Raw genomic sequence first — 14998 nt, forward strand, 5'->3', positions numbered from 1 at the left:
CCTTCTCTCCCATGAAATATACCAAGCGGTATTTAAAACTAGCTCTCGCATGCAAACTTCTTGGCACAAGGGTGTTGGATGGTCATTTTTTAAAAGCTCCTCCAACACAATAGCACCAGATTTGTCGGCACACACAACCACATCTACCTCTTCTTTTACTCCTAATTCCTTCCAAATTTGCCTTGCTCTAGTACAAGTAAAAAACATACGCTTCAAATCTTCATATCCTAGTGGACACAAAGACTATTGACCCGGATCAACGATCATGTCTACGTGTTAATATACCCACACACAGGATCAATTCTTTTAGTGTTATCCAGCCAAAAACTTTCACTTTTGGTGCCACAGTAGATGTCCATAAATTTCTCCAAACCTCCTTATCTCCTGCCCGTCCTATGTCATCATCATTGGCATACATTTCATCTGTTCTTTAGTTTTTTATAGGCTTAGCTAGAAGAGGTCAATAAATTCTCAGGCTCTGATTAGACGATGTTGCATAAGCCGGTTGGCGAGTTGCTGTGTTCTTTAGTTTTTCTGTCTGCAAACGCTTGCTGATTTGACGTGTTGTGCCAAAGGACGCAATCACACAAGGAAGTTGTGAAGATGAGCAAGTTTGTAGATTATAAGTACTAGACTAGATCTCGTCCTGAAACCTTAAGAGTTGATCTACACGGTTGCTCCTGGGCCCATGGCTGCAGGTAGGACTAGTTTCACAGCAACACGCTCGGCTGCTCAGGCCTTGCGCCTCCTCGTCTCCTTCCTCAACCAGTTCAATCGGACACGACCAAGAACACACCGACGATTCACTTCTGATGACCCACAAGTATAGGGGATCAATCGTAGTCCTTCTGATAAGTAAGAATGTCGAACCCAATGAGGAGCAGAAGGAAATGACAAGCGGTTTTTAGCAAGGCATTTTCTGCAAGCACTGAAATTGTCGGTAACAGATAGCTCAATAGCAAGATAATTTGTAACAAGCAAATAATAGTAACGGTAACAAAAGTGCAGCAAGGAAGCCCAATCTTTTTTGTAGCAAAGGACAGGCCGGAATGGTCTCTTATAATAAGCAAAGTGTTCTCGAGGACACACGGGAATTTCATCTAGTCACTTTCATCATGCTTGTTTGATTCACGTTCGCTACTTTGATAATATGATATGTGGGTGGACTGGTGCTTGGGTGCTGTTCTTACTTGAACAAACCTCCCACTTATGATTAACCCCTCTCGCAAGAATCTGCAACTACGAAAAAAGAATTAAGATAACATCTAACCATAGCATTAAACATATGGATCCAAATTAGCCCCTTTCGGAATAGCGCATAAACTAGGGTTTAAACTTCTATCACTTTAGCAACCCATCATCTAATAACTACTCCACAATGCATTCCTTTATGCCCAAGGATGGTGAAGTGTCATGTAGTCGACGTTCACATAACACCGCTGAGGGAATCACAACATACATATCATCCAAATATCGGACGAATATCAACTTCACATGATTACTTATGACAAGACTTCTCCCATGTCCTTAAGAACAAAAATAACTACTCACAAAACATATTCATGCTCAAGATCATAGGGATATTAAATTGTGTAATGGATCTGAACATATAATCTTCCACCAAATAAACCATCTAGCATCAACTACGAGATGTAAACAACACTACTAGTCACCCATAGGTACCAATCTAAGGTTTTGATACAAAGATTGAACACAAGAGATGAACTAGGGTTTTGAGATGAGATGGTGTTGTTGAAGATGTTATGAAGATTGGCCTTCCCATGATGAGAAGGTCGTTGGTGATGACGATGGCTTCGATTTCCCCCTCTCGGAGGGAAGTATCCCCGGCAGAATCGCTCCGCCGGAGAGCAAAAGTGCTCCTGCCCAATTTTCGCCTCGAGACGGCGTCACTCCGTCTCGAAAGTCCTCTCCTTATTTTTTCTAGGGCAAATGACCTTATATACCAGAAGATGGGAACCATAGGATGGTCAGGGGCCCACTATCCACCAGGGCGCGCAGGAGGGGGGGGGGGGGGGGGTAGGCGCGCCCTGGTGCCCAGTGGGCACTTGGTTGACCCCCTATGGTATTTATTTTGTCCAATATTTTTTATATATTCCAAAATAAATCTCCGTAAAATCAGCTTATTTGGAGATGTGCAAAATAGGTATCTCTGACATAGCTTTTTCAGGTCCAAAATTCCAGCTGCCGGTATCCTCCCTCTTTGTGTAAACCTTGCATATTATGAGAGAAAAGGCATTATAATTACTCCACAAAGTGTTATATTTAATGAAAACACTATCAATAATAGTGGGAAAACATGATGCAAAATGGACGTATCAACCCCCCCCCCCAAGCTTAGACGTCACTTGTCCTCAAGAAAAGCTAATATCGAGAATCATGTCAACATGTTTAGAGAGAGAGGTGTTGATAAAAACAAAATACATACATAGTAGCATCATGATCATTATTATAACATCAATAGACTTTATCATAAAACTTTTCATGAGCAAGTAACATTTCATCACAACATTTAAGTATAAAGCATAAACTTTCTTGAAAACTAACAAACCATGTTTTCAATCAACAATGCAATTGCAATTCATCATATTTTCAGGAAGGGTATCATGTCAGATCTTTTTAGCAAGTCCACATACTCAACCATCATTTAGTCTTATATGATTGCTAACACTCACAACATATATATGGAGCAGAAAGTTTCAGCCGGACACGTAGAAAGATATGGGCTTATAGTTTTGCCACCCAACTTATTCGCCTCAAGGGTGATGTCAACTATAATAACTCATGATCACTCATATCCAACTGGATAAATATGCCTAGATCTTTCCCCACCACATGATGCTTGCAAAAGAGAAAAATAAAAGGAATATAAGGGAGAATACTATTGACACTTACATAAAAGTAAAAGATAGGCCCTTCGTAGAGGGAACCAGAGGTTGTCATGCACTTTTTGATTTTAGATGCACAATCTCTTAATGCAAAGGAATGTCACATTATATTGCCCCTTATGATAGCAACCTTTATTATGCAGTCCATCGCTTTTATTACTTTGCCATCACTAGTTTGTACAACGCATATTTTCCTTTACAATAAAAGATCAAACATATTTAGAAGCAATTTTGATGCACCGATGACAACTTACTTGAAGGATCTTATTCAATTCATAGGTAGGTATAGTGGACTCTCATAACATGAAAGTGGGTTTAAGGTTTTTGGATGCACAAGTAGTATCTCTACTTGGTGCGGATTTTTGGCTAGCAAAGATATTGGGCAAGCACCACATGTTGAAGGATCTATGACAATATAACTTCTATGTGAATATGAACAAACATAAATCATTATGTTGTCTTCCTTGTCTGACGTCAAAATTTTGACATAAAATACTTAATGGGGGCTCGCGATCATAAAATATGTCCAAGATGGTATATTTGCATGTGAATCGTCTCTTCCCTTATTAATTATTTCACGAATTGCATCACTGACCAATGCTATGTTTGTCAACTTTCAATAAATTTTACCACTTATACTTTTCCTTATGTAATGCCATTACTTTCCGTAAGATTAGCATATGATCTTTTTCCTTATTTTCTTTATTTTGATTGAAACATAAAAGTAAAGAAACAAAAACTCAAACTAATCTTTATTATATAACTCTCAACTCGAATACATAGATAGATAGATCACGAAACTAGCACTCGAAAATAGATCATACTGAACTTTTATTCAACTAAATCACTAAATAACTAAGGATCGAACTAAGATAGGTAAATATAATAAAAGTGATGGTGATACGATACCGGGGCATCTCCCCAAGCTTGTTGAAAGCCAAGGGGAGTGCCCATACCCGTTTACTCAAGTTTTCTTCTTTGGAGATGATGGTGGTGAAGAGGTGGCCTTCTTCTCTAGCTTACTTTTGAGAATAAAATTTTCCTCCCTCAAGTCATAATTCTCCTACTCAAGCTTCAATATCTTTTTGCATAATGCCTATTTTCTTTCCTGCAGAAAATGAGACGGGATAAACTAGATTTTATATTTATTTGCTCCATTTGGGAGACTTGACTTCTTGAATTCCACGTGCATATCCCCAGGTTGAGGTAGTGGAACTTCATCCTTATCTGAGCTGGCATTCCTCGTTTCCTTCAAGTCATCATCTTCTTCTTCCTCCATGGTCCAACCATAATGATCCATGTCTCCATAAACCCCTGGGTTTGCGATATAGTGGGCGACATAACTCTCTCCATCTGAATCTTGAGATGACATACTTTCAGATCTGCAAGAAAATAGCACGAAACAAGAATAAAGGATATTTCTGCGATGCGGTGTTCAAATCATCCGGGAGTATATATAAAGATTTTTTATCTTGGGAAACAAGTATACCATAGGAAAACGGAGTCAGGAAGGTCCCTGAGGGGCCCACTACCCACCAGGGCGCGCCAGGTGGGGCAAGCGCACCCTGGTGCCTAGTGGGCACCTAGGTTGCCTTCCGAGGTGTTTTTTATAGTATTTCAAAACTGACAGAAAATATTTTTGCGGAATTTTTGGAGTCGGTTTACTTACCGTATCACGTACCTCTTCCTTTTCAGGATTCTAGAGTGTTCTGGAAGGTCTCTTTTATGTATTCCTCAGGTGTCATGGTTTGAACAATGTTAGTTTCAACATTAATAGGTGTACCTAAGATATAGTTGATGGAAATATGCCCTAGAGGCAATAATAAAATGGTTATTATTATATTTCCTTAATCATGATAAAAGTTTATTATTCATGCTAGAATTGTATTGATCGGAAACTTAAATACATGTGTGAATACATAAACAAATACCGTGTCCCTAGTAAGCCTCTACTAGACTAGCTCGTTGATCAAAGATGGTTAAGGTTTCCTAACCATTGACATGTGTTGTCATTTGATAACGGGATCACATCATTAGGAGAATGATGTGATGGACAAGACCCATCTATTAGATTAGCATATGATCGTTCAAGTTTATTGCTACAACTTTCTTGAATGTCAAATACATGTTCCTTCGACCATGAGATCATGCAACTCCCGGATATCGGAGGAATACCTTGTGTGCTATCAAACGTCACAACGTAACTGGGTGATCATAAATATGCTCTACAGGTATCTCCAAAGGTGAGTTGGCATGGATCGAGATTGGGATTTGTCACTCTGAGTATCGGAGAGGTATCTCTGGGCCCTCTCGGCAGTACACATCTTAATAAGCTTGCAAGCAAAGTGACTAAGGAGTTAGTGGCAAGATGATGTATAACGGAACGAGTAAAGAGACTTGCCGGTGACGGGATGGAACTAGGTATGAAGATACCGACGATCGAATCTCGGGCAAGTAACATACCGGCAGACAAAGGGAATTTCGTACGTTGTCATTACGGTTCGACCGATAAAGATCTTCGTAGAATATGTAGGAGCCAATATGGGCATCCAGGTTCCACTATTGGTTATTGACTGGAGAGGTGTCTCGGTCATGTCTACATAGTTCTTGAACTCTGTTGCAGGAAACCACAACCACATATGGGGCTATGAGCCCCTTTTGGTTCGGCGGGGGGATGGGCATGTTGCACAAAGAGTGGAGAAGTGTCGTGCAGCGCGCCAGAGATCACATAGGCAATTTTACCCAAGTTCGGGCCGCCGTGAGGCGTAAAACCCTACTCCCGCTTTGGTGGATTGATAGTGGAAAAGGTGGTGGTGGACGCAACGCACTTTGCCCGGCAGGGTTGCCTCAGGCGAAGTGGCTACGTGCGTACGGGTACGTGAGGGCCTTAGCTTGGCAAACTCATGGACCGAACCCTTTTTACATTTGCCATGGTCCTCCTTTTATAGATCAAGGGGTTACCACAGTGGCAAATCAATGTTTGCATACTGATTAGATAGAAAACAGTGCTATCATACCTAACTCTGCAGGCTGACAGGACACATTAAATGCATCATCTAGTGTCACATCTGTTAGGGAACGTAGTAATTTCAAAAAAATTCCTACGCACACGCAATATCATGGTGATGCATAGCAACGAGAGGGGAGAGTGTTGTCCACGTACCCTCGTAGACCGAAAGCGGAAGCATTAGCATAACGCGGTTGATGTAGTTGTATGTCTTCACGATCTGATCGATCCAAGTACCGAACGCACGACACCTCCGAGTTCAGCACACATTCAGCTCGATGACGTCCCTCGAACTCAGATCCAGCCGAGCTTCGAGGGAGAGTTCCTTCAACACGACGGCGTGGTGATGATGATGATGTTCTACTGACGCAGGGCTTTGCCTAAGCACCGCAACGATATTATCGAGGTGGAATATGGTGGAGGGGGGCACCGCACACGGCTAATAGATCTCAAGGATCAATTGTTGTGTCTAGAGGTGCCCCCTGCCCCCGTATATAAAGGAGCAAGGGGGAGGGGGCGGCCGGCCAGGAGGAGGCATGCCAGGGAGGAGTCCTACTCCCACCGGGAGTAGGACTCCCTCCTTTCCTTGTCCAAGTAGGAGAGGGGGAAGGAAAGGGAGAGAGGAGAGGAAGGAAAGGGGGGCGCCGCCCCCTCCTTGTCCTATTCGGACTAGAGGGGGAGGGGGCGCGCGGCCTGCCCTGGCCGCCCCTCCTCTGCTCCACTTTGGGCCCATGAGGCCCATTAACCCCCCGGGGGGTTCCGGTAACCCCCCGGTACTCCGGTATACATCCGATAACCCCCGAAACCATTCTGGTGTCCGAATATAGCTGTCCAATATATCAATCTTCATGTCTCGACCATTTTGAGACTCCTCGTCATGTCCGTGATCACATCCAGGACTCCGAACTATCTTCGGTACATCAAAACATATAAATTCATAATATAACCGTCATCGAACTTTAAGCGTGCGGACCCTACGAGTTCGAGAACTATGTAGACATGACCGAGACACGTCTCTGGTTAATAACCAATAGCGGAACCTGGATGCTCATATTGGCTCCCACATATTCTACAAACATCTTTATCGGTCAAACCACATAACAACATACGTTGTTCCCTTTGTCATCGGTATGTTACTTGCCTGAGATTTGATCGTCGGTATCTTAATAACTAGTTCAATCTCATTACCGGCAAGTCTCTTTACTCGTTACGTAATGCATCACCCCATAACTAACTCATTAGCTACATTGCTTGCAAGGCTTATAGTGATGTCCATTACCGATAGGGCCCAGAGATACCTCTCCAACAATCGGAGTGACAAATCCTAATCTCGAAATACGCCAACTCAACATGTACCTTCGGAGACACCTGTAGAGCCTCTTTATAATCACCCAGTTACGTTGTGACGTTTGGTAGCACACAAAGTGTTCCTCCGGTAAACGGGAGTTGCATAATCTCATAGTTGTAGGAACATGTATAAGTCATGAAGAAAGCAATTGCAACATACTAAACGATCAAGTGCTAAGCTAACGGAATGGGTCAAGTCAATCACATCATTCTCCTAATGATGTGATCCCGTTAATCAAATGACAACTCATGTCTATGGTTAGGAAACACAACCATCTTTGATCAACGAGCTAGTCAAGTAGAGGCATACTAGTGACACTATGTTTGTCTATGTATTCACACATGTATTATGTTTCCGGTTAATACAATTCTAGCATGAATAATAAACATTTATCATGATATAAGGAAATAAATAATAACTTTATTATTGCCTCTAGGGCATATTTCCTTCAGTCTCCCACTTGCACTAGAGTCAATAATCTAGATTACACAGTAATGATTCTAACACCCATGGAGCCTTGGTGCTGATCATGTTTTGCTCGTGGAAGAGGCTTAGTCAATGGGTCTGCAACATTCAGATCCGTATGTATCTTGCAAATCTCTATGTCTCCCACCTGGACTTGGTCCCGGATGGAATTGAAGCGTCTCTTGATGTGCTTGGTCCTCTTGTGAAATCTGGATTCCTTTGCCAAGGCAATTGCACCAGTATTGTCACAGAAGATTTTCATTGGTCCCGATGCACTAGGTATGACACCTAGATCGGATATGAACTCCTTCATCCAGACTCCTTCATTTGCTGCTTCTGAAGCAGCTATGTACTCCGCTTCACATGTAGATCCCGCCACGACGCTTTGTTTAGAACTGCACCAACTGACAGCTCCACCGTTCAATATAAACACGTATCCGGTTTGCGATTTAGAATCGTCCGGATCAGTGTCAAAGCTTGCATCGACGTAACCATTTACGACTAGCTCTTTGTCACCTCCATAAACGAGAAACATATCCTTAGTCCTTTTCAGGTATTTCAGGATATTCTTGACCGCTGTCCAGTGATCCACTCCTGGATTACTTTGGTACCTCCCTGCTAAACTTATTGCTAAGCATACATCAGGTCTGGTACACAGCATTGCATACATGATAGAGCCTATGGCTGAAGCATAGGGAACATCTTTCATTTTCTCTCTATCTTCTGCTGTGGTCGGGCATTGAGTCTGACTCAACTTCACACCTTGTAATACAGGCAAGAACCCTTTCTTTGCTTGATCCATTTTGAACTTTTTCAAAACTTTATCAAGGTATGTGCTTTGTGAAAGTCCAATTAAGCGTCTTGATCTATCTCTATAGATCTTGATGCCTAATATATAAGCAGCTTCACCGAGGTCTTTCATTGAAAAACTTTTATTCAAGTATCCTTTTATGCTATCCAGAAATTCTATATCATTTCCAATCAACAATATGTCGTCTACATATAATATCAGAAATGCTACAGAGCTCACACTCACTTTCTTGTAAATACAGGCTTCTCCAAAAGTCTATATAAAACAATATGCTTTGATCACACTATCAAAGCTTTTATTCCAACTCCGAGAGGCTTGCACCAGTCCATAAATGGATCGCTGGAGCTTGCACACTTTGTTAGCACCTTTTGGATCGACAAAACCTTCTGGTTGCATCATATACAACTCTTCTTCTAGAAATCCATTCAGGAATGCAGTTTTGACATCCATTTGCCATATTTCATAATCATAAAATGCGGCAATTGCTAACATGATTCGGACAGACTTAAGCATCGCTACGGGTGAGAAAGTCTCATCATAGTCAACCCCTTGAACTTGTCGAAAACCTTTCGCAACAAGTCGAGCTTTGTAGACAGTAACATTACCATCAGCGTCAGTCTTCTTCTTGAAGATCCATTTATTCTCGATGGCTTGCCGATCATCGGGCAAGTCAACCAAAGTCCATACTTTGTTCTCATACATGGATCCCATCTCAGATTTCATGGCCTCAAGCCATTTTTCGGAATCTGGGCTCATCATCGCTTCCTCATAGTTCGTAGGTTCGCCATGGTCAAGTAACATGACCTCCAGAATAGGATTACCGTACCACTCTGGTGCGGATCTTACTCTGGTTGACCTACGAGGTTCGGTAGTAACTTGATCTGAAGTTTCATGATCAATATCATTAGCTTCCTCACTAATCGGTGTAGTCGTCACAGGAACCGGTTTCTGTGATGAACTACTTTCCAATAAGGGAGCAGGTATAGTTACCTCATCAAGTTCTACTTTCCTCCCACTCACTTCTTTCAAGAGAAACTCCTTCTCTAGAAAGGATCCGAATTTAGCAACAGAAGTCTTGCCTTCAGATCTGTGATAGAAGGTGTACCCAATAGTCTCCTTTGGGTATCCTATGAAGACACATTTCTCCGATTTGGGTCTGAGCTTATCTGGTTGAAGTTTCTTCACATAAGCATCGCAGCCCCAAACTTTAAGAAATACCAACTTTGGTTTCTTGCCAAACCACAGTTCATAAGGCGTTGTCTCAATGTATTTTGATGGTGCCCTATTTAACGTGAATGCGGCCGTCCTCTAAAGCATAACCCCAAAACGATAGCGGTAAATCAGCAAGAGACATCATAGATCGCACCATGTCTAGTAAAGTATGATTACGACGTTCGGACACACCATTACGTTGTGGTGTTCCGGGTGGCATGAGTTGCGAAACTATTACGCATTGTTTAAAATGTAAACCAAACTCGTAACTCAAATATTCTCCTCCACGATCAGATCGTAGAAACTTTATTTTCTTGTTATGATGATTTTCCACTTCACTCTAAAATTCTTTGAACTTTTCAAATGTTTCAGACTTATGTTTCATTAAGTAGATATACCCATATCTGCTTAAATCATCTGTGAAGGTGAGAAAGTAACAATACCCGCCATGAGCCTCAATATTCATTGGTCCACATACATCAGTATGTATGATTTCCAACAAATCTGTTGCTCGCTCCATAGTTTCGGAGAACGGTGTTTTAGTCATCTTGCCCATGAGGCATGGTTCGCAAGTACCAAGTGATTCATAATCAAGTGATTCCAGAAGTCCATCAGTATGGAGTTTCTTCATGCGCTTTACACCAATATGACCCAAACGGCAGTGCCACAAATAAGTTGCACTATCATTATCAACTCTGCATCTTTTGGCTTCAACCTTATGAATATGTGTATCACTACTATCGAGATTCAATAAAAATAGACCACTCTTCAAGGGTGCATGACCATAAAAGATATTACTCATATAAATAGAACAACCATTATTCTCTGATTTAAATGAATAACCGTCTCGCATCAAACAAGATCCAGATATAATGTTCATGCTTAACGCTGGCACCAAATAACAATTATTCAGGTCTAAAACTAATCCCGAAGGTAGATGTAGAGGTAGCGTGCCGACCGCGATCACATCGACTTTGGAACCATTTCCCACGCGCATCGTCACCTCGTCCTTAGCCAATCTTCGCTTAATCCATAGTCCCTGTTTCGAGTTGCAAATATTAGCAACAGAACCAGTATCAAATACCCAGGTGCTACTGCGAGCATTAGTAAGGTACACATCAATAACATGTATATCACATATACCTTTGTTCACCTTGCCATCCTTCTTATCCGCCAAATACTTGGTGCAGTTCCGCTTCCAGTGACCAGTCTGCTTGCAGTAGAAGCACTCAGTCTCAGGCTTAGGTCCAGACTTGGGTTTCTTCTCTTAAGCAGCAACTTGTTTGCCGTTCTTTTTGAAGTTCCCCTTCTTCTTCCCTTTACCCTTTTTCTTGACACTGGTGGTCTTGTTGACCATCAACACTTGATGCTCCTTTTTGATTTCTACCTCCGCAGCTTTTAGCATTGCGAAGAGCTCAGGAATAGTCTTGTTCATCCCTTGCATATTATAGTTCATCACAAAGCTCTTGTAGCTTGGTGGCAGTGATTGAAGAATTCTGTCAATGACACTATCATAGGAAGATTAACTCCCAGTTGAATCAAGTGATTATTATACCCACACATTTTGAGTATATGTTCACTACAGAACTATTCTCTTCCATCTTGCAGCTATAGAACTTATTGGAGACTTCATATCTCTCAATCCGGGCATTTGCTTGAAATATTAACTTCAACTCCTGGAACATCTCATATGCTCCATGACGTTCAAAACGTCGTTGAAGTCCCGGTTCTAAGCCGTAAAGCATGGCACACTGAACTATCGAGTAGTCATCAGCTTTGCTCTGCCAGACGTTCTTAACATCGTCAGTTGCACCCAGCGGTGCTTCCAGGATGTAATTCTTCTGTGCAGCAATGAGGATAATCCTCAAGTTTTGGACCCAGTCCGTGTAATTGCTACCATCATCTTTCAACTTAGCTTTCTGAAGGAACACATTAAAATTCAACGGAACAACAACATGAGCCATCTATCTACAACAAACATAGACAAGCAAAACACTATCAGGTACTAAGTTCATGATAAATTTAAGTTCAATTAATCATATTACCAAGAACTCCCACTTAGATAGACATCCCTCTAATCATCTAAGTGACCACGTGATTCAAATCATCTAAACCGTGTTCGATCATCACGTGAGATGGAGTAGTTTTCAATGGTGAACATCACTATGTTGATCATATCTACTATATGATTCACGCTCGACCTTTCGGTGTCAGTGTTCCGAGGCCATATCTGTATATGCTAGGCTCGTCAAGTTTAACCCGAGTATTCCGCGTGTGCAACCATTTTGCACCCATTGTATTTGAACGTAGAGCCTATCACACCCGATCATCACATGGTGTCTCAGCACGAAGAACTTTCGCAACGGTGCATACTCAGGGAGAACACTTATACCTTGAAATTTAGTGAGAGATCATCTTATAATGCTACCGTCAATCAAAGCAAAATAAGATGCATAAAAGGATAAACATCACATGCAATCAGTATAAGTGATATGATATGGCCATCATCATCTTGTGCTTTGTGATCTCCATCTCCGAAGCACCGTCATGATCACCATCGTCACCGGTGCGACACCTTGATCTCCATCGTAGCATCATTGTCGTTTTGCCACCTATTGCTTCTACGACTATCACTACCGCTTAGTGATAAAGTAAAGCAATTACAGGGCAATTGCATTGCATACAATAAAGCGACAACCATATGGCTCCTACCAGTTGCCGATAACTCGGTTACAAAACATGATCATCTCATACAATAAAATATAGCATCACGTCTTGACCATGTCACATCACAACATGCCCTGCAAAAACAAGTTAGGCGTCCTCTACTTTGTTGTTGCAAGTTTTATGTGGCTGCTACGGGCTGAGCAAGAACCGTTCTTACCTACGCATCAAAACTACAATGATAGTTCGTCAAGTTAGTGTTGTTTTAACCTTCTCAAGGACCGTGCGTAGACACACTCGGTTCAACTAAAGTTGGAGAAACTGACACCCGCCAGCCACCTATGTGCAAAGCACGTCGGTAGAACCAGTCTCGCGTAAGCGTACGCGTAATGTCAGTCCGAGCCACTTCATCCAACAATACCGCCGAACCAAAGTATGACATGGTGGTAAGCAGTATGACTTGTATCGCCCACAACTCACTTGTGTTCTACTCGTGCATATAACATCTACGCATAAAACCTGGCTCGGATGCCACTGTTAGGGAATGCAGTAATTTCAAAAAATTTCCTACGCACACGCAAGATCATGGTCATGCATAGCAACGAGAGGGGAGAGTGTTGTCCACGTACCCTTGTAGACCGAAAGTGGAAGCGTTAGCACAACGCGGTTGATGTAGTCGTACGTCTTCACGATTCGACCGATCCAAGTACCGAACGCACGACACCTCCGAGTTCAGCACACGTTCAGCTCGATGACGTCCCTCGAACTCTGATCCAGCCGAGCTTCAAGGGAGAGTTCCGTCAGCACGACGACGTGGTGACAATGATGATGTTCTACCGACGCAGGGCTTTGCCTAAGCACCGCAATGATATTATCGAGGTGGAATATGGTGGAGGGGGGCACCACACACGGCTAATAGATCTCAAGGATCAATTGTTGTGTCTAGAGGTGCCCCCTGCCCCCTTATATAAAGGAGCAAGGGGAGGGGCGGCCAGCCAGGAGGAGGCGCGCCAGGGAGGAGTCCTACTCCCACCGGGAGTAGGACTCCCTCCTTTCCTTGTCCAAGTAGGAGAGGGGGAAGGAAAGGGAGAGAGGAGAGGAAGGAAAGGGGGGCGCCGCCCCCTCCTTGTCCTATTCGGACTAGAGGGGGAGGGGGCGCGTGGCCTGTCCTGGTCGCCCCTCCTCTGCTCCACTTTGGGCCCATGAGGCCCATTAACCCCCCGGGGGGTTCCGGTAACCCCCCGGTACTCCAGTATACATCTGATAACCCCCGGAACCATTCCGGTGTCCGAATATTGTCGTCCAATATATCAATATTCATGTCTCGACCATTTCGAGACTCCTCGTCATGTCCGTGATCACATCCGGGACTCCGAACTATCTTAGGTACATCAAAACATATAAACTCATAATATAACCGTCATCAAACTTTAAGCATGCAGACCCTACGGGTTCGAGAACTATGTAGACATGACCGAGACACGTCTCCGGTTAATAACCAATAGTGGAACCTAGATGCTCATATTGGCCCCCACATATTCTACGAAGATCTTTATCGGTCAAACCGCATAACAACATACGTTGTTCCCTTTGTCATCGGTATGTTACTTGCCCGAGATTCGATCGTCGGTATCTTAATACCTAGTTCAATCTCGTTACCGGCAAGTCTCTTTACTCGTTACGTAATGCTTCATCCCGTAACTAACTCATTAGCTACATTGCTTGCAAGGATTATAGTGATGTGCATTACTGAGAGGGCCCAGAGATACCTCTCCGACAATCGGAGTGACAAATCCTAATATCGAAATACGCCAACTCAACATGTACCTTTGGAGACACCTGTAGAGCCTCTTTATAATCACCCAGTTACGTTGTGACATTTGGTAGCACAAAAAGTGTTCCTCCGGTAAATGGGAGTTGCATAATCTCATAGTTGTAGGAACATGTATAAGTCATGAATAAAGCAATAGCAACATACTAAACGATCAAGTGCTAAGCTAACAGAATGGGTCAAGTCAATCACATCATTCTCTTAATGATGTGATCCCGTTAATCAAATGACAACCCATGTCTATGGTTAGGAAACACAACCATCTTTGATCAATGAGCTAGTCAAGTAGAGGCATACTAGTGACACTATGTTTGTCTATGTATTCACACATGTACTATGTTTCTGGTTAATACAATTCTAGCATGAATAATAAACATTTATCATGATATAAGGAAATAAATAATAACTTTATTATTGACTCTAGGGAATATTTCCTTCAACATCACAGCGTGCCCGGCAGCCCTTACCGGGCTATTTTTCCAGCTTCGCGCTTTCTTGCTTGACACGTCCCAGGACAGGTGTCACATGCAGGTGTTGTTGTAGAAAGTGGCTGCCATGTGGAGAAAAGCAGCCACTTAGTCATCTTGGGGCCTGAAACCGCACTGACCTGTGACTTGTGTTGCTCATGAGGTGGAGCGGTAGCGTAGTTTGCCTCCGCAAGTCCCGGCAGGGCCTGCCGGGACGGTTTGGAAGTATGCTTCCAGGGCAAAACCCAACCCCGCCAGGCTCGCCTTCCTGGCAAGGCTGGTTCTTT

Source organism: Triticum aestivum, chromosome 7B (assembly GCF_018294505.1).
Source record: "Triticum aestivum cultivar Chinese Spring chromosome 7B, IWGSC CS RefSeq v2.1, whole genome shotgun sequence".
In the NCBI taxonomy this organism is placed as follows: Eukaryota; Viridiplantae; Streptophyta; class Magnoliopsida; order Poales; family Poaceae; genus Triticum; species Triticum aestivum.